We start from the raw sequence: 10,433 nt of genomic DNA, 5'->3' as shown, positions 1-10,433 counted from the left end.
GCCACACGGTTCCCTGGAAGACATTGCTTGCCCATGTGCAAGCTGGACATTTAGGAGATAGGTTTATTCCTTCAGGGCACTGAATTGGTGTTCTTATGGTGCGGAGGCAGTTGGAGACTCTAGGGGTTGCTCGTTAGCGTGCTAGCAATCAGCAGCTAGGTCACACTACCACGAACTTTCGCGTTTATTATTATTCAAAGCCTCGCTACTGTGGAGAATCGCGGGCAGTACAATGAAAAGCTGTAGCAAACAAAAAGCTCAAGTTCGAAGAAAGCTCAATAAGCGCAAAAGGGCACAGGCACCGGGGAAGTTTTCATCGCGCCAACAACGCTGCCTGCGTATTGTGCGGGGCTGAGGCAGAAAACAGTTTTCCCGCTTCCGCACGCAGCCCCTCCACCGTACGTGCGGTTTCGCGGGAGCATCGGAGAGGAGAATAGGGAAACGCTAAGGAAGAAAACGGGAGAGAAAGGCATGAACACAAAAAGCGAGAGGAGAGCGGCAGTGGAGAGGCAGGAGCAGCGTGGGCCAGGTGTCGAGAATGCCGCCAGGGCGCGTTAGTGGCGTACCCTACGGCGCGCGCGCGGTATTGCCGCGCCAACAAGTTCCGGCGCTCTCTTCTCCTGGGCACCACATTCAACGCCGGCCTCGTTCCAAGTTGGCCATGCTGTGCGGATTACGGCGCTCGGCTCGGTGAGTTGCGTGACGTATCTCGGGCATCGTGGACATGCTTGTTTTTTCCGGTGAAGTCAAGCCGTCAAAGATGTTTTCATTGCCGCCGACATTCTTTTCTTGCCACTAAGAAGGTGGGTGCGTTGAAGAAAAAAAAAGAGAAGCTTTCTTTTGGCCACAATTATACACTAGATACCTCATCTTTGGCAAGCCACTACCAGTGACTTACGCCAACATCGTTTCGTGAGATGCGAAAGTTATTCGAATAGAGATTTAATTTTCCCTTCAACCTCAACTAGCGGAAACTAAATAAAGTTTTCAAAAATAATCGGTCAGTGAAGTCGGCAGGCAATGGAAATGTTGTCTTCGGCCGCGAAGACAACAACTATGCAACAAGTTTGGCAGGAAGATTTCTGCGTTAAGTGTGTTTTGAGGATCGATCTCACGATGAGAATAAATAGCCTGTGAACTACTTGCCTTTGTAAATTGTTGTGGAAAGTTAGCGATGCTGTTATTTAAGCCCTTCATGAACTGCCTTTCATGAAGACAAAGTAATTTGCGGCACATTGATGTGCGTTGTAGACAGACATTCGTTTCAGGCGAATTCTATGGCTGGCACAGAAACCATGTTATATTAACCATGATTTCGAAATTGTAGCCGGAGTAGACTGTCCGAAGCCCCGTCACTAATAAAATTACATAATCGCGCACATTCAATGACACTTCGGCGCTTATAAGGCGAGCATCACGAGATGTTCAACCAGGTCTACTTAAGGAGAAGGCGCAGGCTTAATTAAAGACATCATGCTGGCGCCCGCATAATTTGCTGTTTGACAGGCCAGTTTAAGCCAATAAACTGTAATGAATGCATGTAGTTAGATTTTTTTTAATTCCTTCTTAAAGAAAATCAGGGGTGGGGGTGCACATTTTAGTGTACGACTGTGTAGCGGCTAAGCGTGATGCGATCTGAAGGCGCGATTACATACTGCAATACTAAATGTCGTTATCTCCCTTGAATTGCTTGTCCATGACAAACCACTTGCTAACTATGGTGACGGTGATGTGCTCCTGAAGCATGCTTTTTTCTGGTATGGCTTGCGAGAGTAAAATAATGATTACGAAATTGAATAGAATGGATAGACTTCATATGTGAGTAGGCAGACGAGAAGGTGTGTGTAATTGTCCGTTTTAAGAGCAGGTAACGTCTATATGAAAGGCAACACATTGCCAGCATTCAGCTATTAATGGTCTGTAAACACGAGGAATAACGATATCTTTGTTCTCTAAATAGTTTTCTTCTCGATGAATAATACCTACAAGACACTTTCGACACATTAATGTTTTGGAATGAGAACATTATTCTTGTTTGTGTGCATGCTGAGTCTTCATTGCATATTGCAGGCAGCTTCGAGAAAAAAAAAATTGCGCATGTTCTTGTTTGAAAAAGCGATACTGGTTTTGCCGGGCCTCGAAGCAGGAATAGAAACCGACGCGGCTATTCTGTACCAGGGATGAGGCTAGGTATGGCTCGATCAAAGCCGTTTCCATCTGTACGTCTGTCAGCGAAGTCGCAGATATCTGGATTTACATGACTGACCCATATTTACCGTATATTTACTTAGATGTCTATCGCCTGTTATCACTTTGGCTACTTTGCTCATTTAGCATGCAAATGAAAATGCTCATGTGCATACCCAGCATTGCTACCTCTACGTGTTTTGGTCTTCTACACATTTTACTGTGGCTGCTTTTAACACACTTGTTTTATTCGTGTTGAAAAGCAGTGCACTTTGCACGTTTTTCTATTTTCGCCTTCCTGCTTTGATATCATTGACTTTTCTATAAACGAAAACATCATATAGCTTCAAATTCTTACTGCACAGTTCAAATCAGTTTTTTTTACTTTCACTAGGATGGTTACTTGGTTCTTGAAAAAACTAAACATAGGTAACTCTGGTCACTGGTTCTAGCTTGCGTACTAGTACATAGTCTCGACATTATTTCATAAACTTTTTTACTGCAGCATACACTTTCGCTTTCTACTTCGTGAGGAGTGTTTAACCTATGATCACGCGAGACCTCCGTTAACAGTCGTTGCAACCGGTGTAACACACGCAAGCAACTTCGATCCCAACGTGTCTTGCCATCGCCAAAGCTATGACTTCAGCATGCGGCCGGCATTGCGTGCCTACGTGTGCATGTCGATTCCTGCCAGCACTCAACGGCAAATATGCACGCTTACTTGTTTCCGGAAGCGGAACTACGACCTAAAAGGTCTGAGGCGTATAAACAACCTTTCGCAATTAACAAGGTCCATTGTATCCTTTGTGCCAAATATAGCTCTCTTTATGTGCTTTGCTGCAATGCCCGAGAAGTTTCGCTTTTTTTATATGCTTCGCCCGCTACACCAATGGTATTAGCTTTCATCAAGAGACAGAACTCAATTTTAAAAGGCAGTTGTGCACATTCATCTCTGGTAAATCACAGCCAAACATGCATGCTAACTTTCTCCAAAAATATTGCTTATAATGAATTCGCTTCACGTTTTAACACTTCGACAGTAATTGTTCCCTTTTCAGTTAGTTTCGCTCTGCGACAATACGCTACAGCTGTGGCCGAGCGTTGCAGCCCGCAAAATGGCTTAGGCGTGCATGCATATGCATATTTTTTACTTAACTGTATAAACTTTAGGGGGACATCTGATGAGTGGGACAACTCGATAGCATAAAATCATGTTGTACGCCTTTACTCACTACAACAGAGCAGAGGTTGCACTGAGACATTGCACTCATTTCATTGAATCTAATAGACGCCCGTACATGTGTTGGTTGACGGTTCGACTCCCCATTGATGGCTGACTCCAGTTGCAACTGCTAGTTCTGTGCTTCATCTCACTAAGATTCGAACGCAACCAGTCCTGCACATGCACGACAATTTGCTGGCTCACAATTTTTGCACCTGCAACGCCACACCGGGCGAAATGGTGCACCCTTTCTCAAGGTGTATATATGTATATAAAACAGTTGACAAGAAGGCACTTTGAACTAGATGTTGCATACTGAAAAAATAAACTGATGCACTCTAAAAAAATTAACAAGGATCTCCTGACGTTTCGACTGGAGACCAGTCTTCATCAGGTATGCTAGGACCACCATGAGAGATTATGCTAGGGTTTCAGAGATGGTTGGGGCTTCCGTCATATGTATAACGGACCCTTCACATCCACAGTGTGTGTGTGTGTGTATATATATATATATATATATATATATATATATATATATATATATATATATATATATATATATAGTAATGCACGTATTTGTTTCTTAGAGGTAGAATGCGTGGTGGACTAGAGATCCTTTATTTATCTACAGATTCATTCCGAGTCGACGCATCGGACAGAGCCTGTTTTTTTTCTACTACTAAAAAAGAACCAGGCTCTGTCCGAAACGTCGACTCGAAATAAATTACCTAAATGTTACGTTTCTCAAAGTAAGACCAAGTACTGTTGAAGTTCTGGTTGACCAAAACCTACCAAACTTCGCTTGCCAACTTTATTTCAATTCTGTTTTCATTTTTCACAAACCTCCCAGGGCAAGACAAGGCCGACGGGCGGCGAGTTTTAGATCCAACGAGGCTTTTATGCTATGGCCTCAAACCATCATTATTCAAATAGTAAATTGCTACCCCGTCGGACACATGGGTCAACAATCCCAGCAGTCACTGACAAGACAAAAATCAGGTTGGATGAACAAAAAGAAACAAGAGTTAAGCATTTCCACTTCCCAAAACATAAGCGATGGATTATATAGCTTACCTAGTAGTCCTGTTAAACTTTTTGCGCGTTTGTGTCGGCAAATCCAAAACAGATTTTTTTTATTGGGCATTAGCCTATTAGCCCCTTGGCATACTGGCCAATTTTTGTGCACCGGCTTTCTGACAGATGACGGTCGTGAGGAATTGCTCAGACCTGGACCACCTAGCTTGCCATGAAACACTTTCACTGCAAAGAAAACTGTAGCCTTATGTTCTTCTACAGAGCGACACAGCTACTTTTGTGCAGGCCTCTACCACTAAACCTTTTTGTGGCTAGGATACGTGCTTTCACGCACACGCACAAAGCACAGGCACACAAAACAGGTTTCGTGGATTTCCTTCCATCCTGTGTCGTGCATTTTCTTCCTCTGTGTCCTCGTTTTTTCGCGCAGTTTTTTCGCGCATGAATCCTCACCAACTCGCCCAGTTCTCCGTCCTTATTAAAGGGAAACTCCATAGGTTTTAGAAATCATCGAGCTTAAGAGGGTCGAATGTGTGAGACTTGCAGGTAAAGCATGCGAAGTCTTTTTGGGCTCCCACTTGAAATAGTGAAGTAATTGCCGATTAAAATCCAGACGCCCTTCAAGCTTCTCCGCAGCGCACAACGCCAAGTGGGGGGCGCATGATGACGTCATCGAAGGTATCGGTAAATTTCCAAGGCACAAACGCCTGCTTTGAAGGAAAAAAAACCAACGCCACCGAAGACGAACCCTGCTGAGAGTTGTTTGACAGCGTATAACCAGTCATGGCAGGGTGTGGCTGACGACAGCGGTAATTTGAAATCATACCTTCCGTGACGTCACGCTGAGTTTCCCTGCACTACTCTGGTGCATTAAGGAGAAGCGCAAATATCAATCGTTGATTACGTCACTATATCAAATGCTAGTGAAAAAATACTTGGCATGCTTTCATTACAGCCTATATAGATTTGAATCCTTGAATATCGCGGAATTCTGAAAGAAGGGCTGCAGTTGCCCTTAACACAAAACAGGCTCAAAACACAGAAATGCAAATCACGACCACTAAAGGGCGATCCAAGGAGCGTGAGTATAGGACGCCTAACGTGGTCGTGGACCTCAAATTTTTCATTTGTTTGTGGAACCAAGGTAGAGGTAAATAGCTGAGACCAAGGTAGAAGTAATCAATGAGGGGGCAAGGAAGCCGCTGAAGCCAGAGCAACAAGACAAAATAAAGTCTGCAAAGTAATTTGTTTCCCAATACTGTGAGTTCGTAAGGGTGATTTCAGGTCGGGAGCAGCAAACATTGTTACACTTTATTACAGAAACGTGGAGATTGTTAAAAAGTACAAAATTGAAACTTACATGACATTGTAGGAAGACGTTTGTCAGATCCTGGAAAATGAGCTAGTAAGGAATTACACTGCGGTGTAGTATTAAGACCAACTGAATAGGCATATCGATTATTCTACGATTTTGGTGCGTGTTAATTTATACACGCCTTCATCTTAAGTTTTTTAACTTCCGTAAATGGAAATATGTTTCGTGTCAATATTTAAAAACGTTTTTGGATAGCAAAAAACTTCTAAAGAAGGTGACTGCAACGAACAAATGCATTTCTGTGCCTGTATCCTTGCGGTAAATATTGATCAAATGAACGCGGCTGCTCTGGGTTATGCTTTCTCTAGCCTCCCCTTTTATTTTCCCAGTTTAGAAGCGTCCCTATAACACAGGCATACACTTATGTAGGTTGGACGTATGTTAAACAAGTTAGCAAAATTTGATGCAATTTGTAATTCTTTGCATAAGACTTAAAGTCCTTTTTCCGCGGCTGAGCAAGTCTGGTTGATGTGGGTAATTTATGGCATCAGCTGTAGTTTCTCCGAACTATTTCACTTTGTGAACTTAGAGCCGTTCAAGAAGAACTCTTGTATGGGCTAGTTGTTACATGAAAATTACAAAAGAAGACAGCGCGACAGACCAAGACAAAGCAGGCACACAAAACGACAGCACCGGCGCCACTAGCTATTGGACTTTATGTTGCATGAAACCTACGTTTTTCTACGCCAACCAAGCCTATTCATACTTGCAAGCACCCATGTGAGGCAGGCTCATGGAGCGAACTGATGAACATATCATACAAAAAGGACGAGAACAAATCATCTAACCATGTTTTGTTATGGTCATTCGAGAGGAAAAAAAACTCACGAAACCGCGACAAGAAAAAACAAAAAACTAAATGCACTACACCAGCATAGTAAGCAGAACAAGCACAGCCAAGGAAAACCATTAAACGAAAAAACTACAACAACCGCATGAGGGCTGATAACAGATGACAATAAAGGAACGTGGATAAAAGGCGATAAATGAAGTCTTAAGAGCCCTTCGTTTTCGGGTTTTATTTTTTTCCGCAGTTAGGGGGGCAAAAGGCCCGATGATAATTTTCGAGCAGAAGTACGGGTGAAAATGGGTTGTTCAGACAAAAATTTGTGACCTTGGGGCTTTCTTTCGGGCGATTATTTTACGCAGCACAAGAGTTCAGTTTAACTGTTAATTCTCCTGCTAGACATAAATTGCTTTATTGGTGGCTGATCATTTCATAAATAACATATGAATCGCAGGTTCGGCTAAAACATTGTTTACCAACGCAGATTTTTTCTAATCTATTACATGTGTTTCATCACGTACGTTACGAATCTCCTATGGAGCACTCCAGGCCGGCTAGCTTTTACTTGGGCAGTGCGGAAACATTCGACATCTCAGCGATGGTTCTAAAAGCGCAGAGTGCTTGTACTAGGGTGTCATCAGCTTGGACAGGGCTTAATGCAGTGGCTGCGATAAGACGTCTTGTCAGTAGCCACGTTTTTGCCTGTCACTCCTAAACTGCTTTGTTCAACCTTATCCTCAAATTTAACCGCCCCTGAACAACGAGCGTTCAAAGAAGTTTGAGATTTCTATTTTACCGGAGATACCCCTCTGGAATATACACTAGATAACCACAAATTTTCTTGCAGTGTCTTCAACTTTGTGAATTGAAAAATGAACATCTTTCAGAAGGCTCACTTAGAGAAGAAATCACTTTTCACGCGATTGTTAATATGTTCAAGGTCTAAGAATGTTTTACTCGTAAACGAAGGGCCCTATGTAAACTGCATTTGGAAGGGCAGAACCCAGTATATAGGTAAGACCGAGTGCACGCTAAGGGTTATTATAGTCGGATTCAACTTACGTCTGCAGTGAAGCTCCGCCCACATTCAGCCTCCGCGCACAGAATTCCTCCACGACGAAAAAGTAGGCCACTGCTTAAAAGTTTCTTCTTACTTAAACAAAAAGCTTATCGCAAGAAAAAAATTAGGAGCTCTAGAAGTGATATGTGAATTGCTTGATATAGTCAAACAATAAAAAGCTGATTTCGTTTACTCTTGCGATTGGACAGCGGAGTAATACAGGATGCCGCGGACCGCTGCCGAGTGTTAGCAATTTTTTAAGCTGTATCCTACTATAGTGACCTTTAGAATAGCACTTTTTCTTCAACCTTAATCAAGGCGTGACATAAAAAATATAGGCCTTCTCTGGTCAGTATTTGTATTTGTTGATAAGGTAAACAATCACAGGCAACAAAGGCAACAGTAAGCACCCTTGTTTTAGGTACTTGTGAATAAGGGCTTAAACTGTCAGCCATTTCTTCAGCATTGTCGGTTCACTTTTTATCCAGGACCCAAGGAGGTAATCAAAGGATTTTCACTCGCTATCTATCAAATCTTCATTTCCACCGCTATGTATCCTTCCTGCTTTTGGTTGGCTTCCGTATCACGACGAGTATGCAACAACTAAGTGCAAAGCACTTTATCTCTCTTGGATTTATGTTTTCGTCCAGTTCCGCAGGCATGTTGTCTCTTTCCCGATGCATACGCATACAACGGGGTCCAATGAATTTAACTGCGCAAAGCCCGTGAAATGCGCAGAATCTTTACGATGGACATGCAGATCAGGCCTGCTTATTTTTAAGTTCTTTTAACTGGTGGGGACAGATAAAACTGTGCCAGCGTCATTACGCCGTGGCAGAGCGATGCGTGCTTTTATTAGGATGCTGATTACCGCTCTTCATCGCATCAGTTTAATGACACAAGTCATAATGGTAATGCCTTGATGGGAAGCGCCAGCTTTCGCGACGAATATTGCAAAACACGAGCTGGTTACGGAATTTTAAGCATACTACAATAATTTTTGACACTGATGGCTTGCAGCACGGCTGCGCACGCGCACTCTTTGAGTTAGTAGTAAAACTCAGTTCAGGTAAGCCTTAGTTAACGTATCGAAACTGAAGAGCATTATGATAAGCCGTTAACGTCCGTGTAAGCCGATGGCACGGAAGCATAGATAAAATTCGCTAATAGGCTTACAGTCTCGTTATACTGAATCTGTAGTCACGGAGAAAAAGAAGGAAAACAGAAGAGGGCAACCTCACCGCAAATTGGAGTACCAGGAAATATGAACCTGTGGAAAGCGGCCGGTGAATTGCTTCGTCTCTGACGACCCGTTCCTAAACCGCACTGAGTGGTTCCCCAACTCAGTAAATGTTCTAACTTGATGCACCTGTCTGAATTTTGGCTGTCTTCACGTGTACTGTGCGATGTCAGTGCACGTTAAAAAACCCCAGGTGGTCGAAATTTCCGGAGCCCTCCACTACGGCGTCTCTCATAGCCTTAGTCGCTTTGGGACGTTAATCCCCACAAACCAAACCAAACCTACATGAATTGCCTGCTCCCCCCCCCCCCCCCCCCTTCTGCTATTTGATTTCATGGCGAAGCCACTACTTAACTGTAGTATTTTTTCGTTTTGTTTTGTTGGACCACTCTTTTCCATCCTAGAAATAGATGCCAATTGCGATGACCTCTGCACACAAGCGAAACATATTCTCAGCCTCTATGTCACAAGGCAGTGCTTCACTGAAACTCACGCGGGGCAAACATAGGCGAATAGTTTTCTGCGTGTAATCAGGCCTTGTCTTGGTTCGGGATCTCCAGAGAAATCTTGATTGAAGGATCTAGATTATTCCTTCTTTTCGTGAGTCCCGTGTAAACATCAGGCGTCTACTGGCAGTACATGATCCCACTGCAGTCACAGCAAATATTGCGTTAACCTAATTAATTGAGCCTTGGCGTGCTCACTAGTCATCATTGCGGCAGTGTTTTTATTTCTCATTGTACTGGTGCGTTGTCTGTTGTATCGGTGACTACGCCTCGAAGGACGGCTTTGTTTGCAAGTTGAGTCTCTCCAGCCCATGTATTTGAAATATCTTTGCGTGACCAAGGAGAGAAACCCAACTGCCCAGCATGTTCAGCTGTGATTAAATGTTATGTATGATTGGCTGCAAATGAAAACGTCTGCGTCTATCCAGAAATAAAAAAAGATAGCTCCAAGGAAACACGAAGGACAGACCGGACGATGCTGTCTGTATTGGTCTTACTTTCCTTCGCGTTCGCTTTGCGCTGTTTTTTTTTTCACCATAAACGCACACTACCTCGCCTAATTTTCGGCATTGCTTAACGCCCACGCAGAGAACTAAAGCTTTTATCCAGTAATAAAATATTCGGAAACGCATTGACGTGATATCTAACGAGATCGAGCGTCATCTCCACGCATGTGTGGGATATAAGAATCTGACAAGAGCATGGGTTTGAAAGTTCGGTTGACTGATGAGTTTCATGACTGTCAAAAGCAATTTCAATCCTGAATATTTTTGTTCGATCCGGGATCTTTTGTACCGCCTTATCTAACTCTTTCACCAGGCAAGGAACTGAAAATATATGGTTGTATCAGATAAGGCCGGTAATCAAGGTCCCATAACAACTTTCTGTTTTAAATGAAATGTGTGTTTGTGATAGGAAAATGCGCGGACACAAAGTAATGGACATTAGGTTTTCAAGAAACGTTATAACAGTATTCATGAAAAAAAAAACTTGTATGTAACAAGTGATGGGAAAAGTC

General features: G+C 43.1%; 1 protein-coding gene across 1 annotated transcript in view; it reads left to right on the top strand.

Moving 5' to 3' along the window:
• The first annotated feature begins 650 nt into the window (after positions 1-650).
• The window catches only part of LOC149342699 (gonadotropin-releasing hormone II receptor-like), a 56,532-nt gene continuing 46,749 nt past the window's right edge, over positions 651-10,433 (top strand). Inside the window, exon 1 of the mRNA XM_089542212.1 lies at positions 651-690. The gene's annotated coding sequence lies outside the window, so the exon portion shown is untranslated. The remainder of the gene's footprint in view (positions 691-10,433) is intronic.

Source organism: Amblyomma mixtum, chromosome 5, assembly GCF_055824585.1.
Source record: "Amblyomma mixtum isolate Tamu chromosome 5, ASM5582458v1, whole genome shotgun sequence".
NCBI lineage: Eukaryota > Metazoa > Arthropoda > Arachnida > Ixodida > Ixodidae > Amblyomma > Amblyomma mixtum.
The sequence above is the reverse complement of the archived record's forward strand: the minus strand, read 5'-3'. Positions and strand labels throughout refer to the sequence as shown.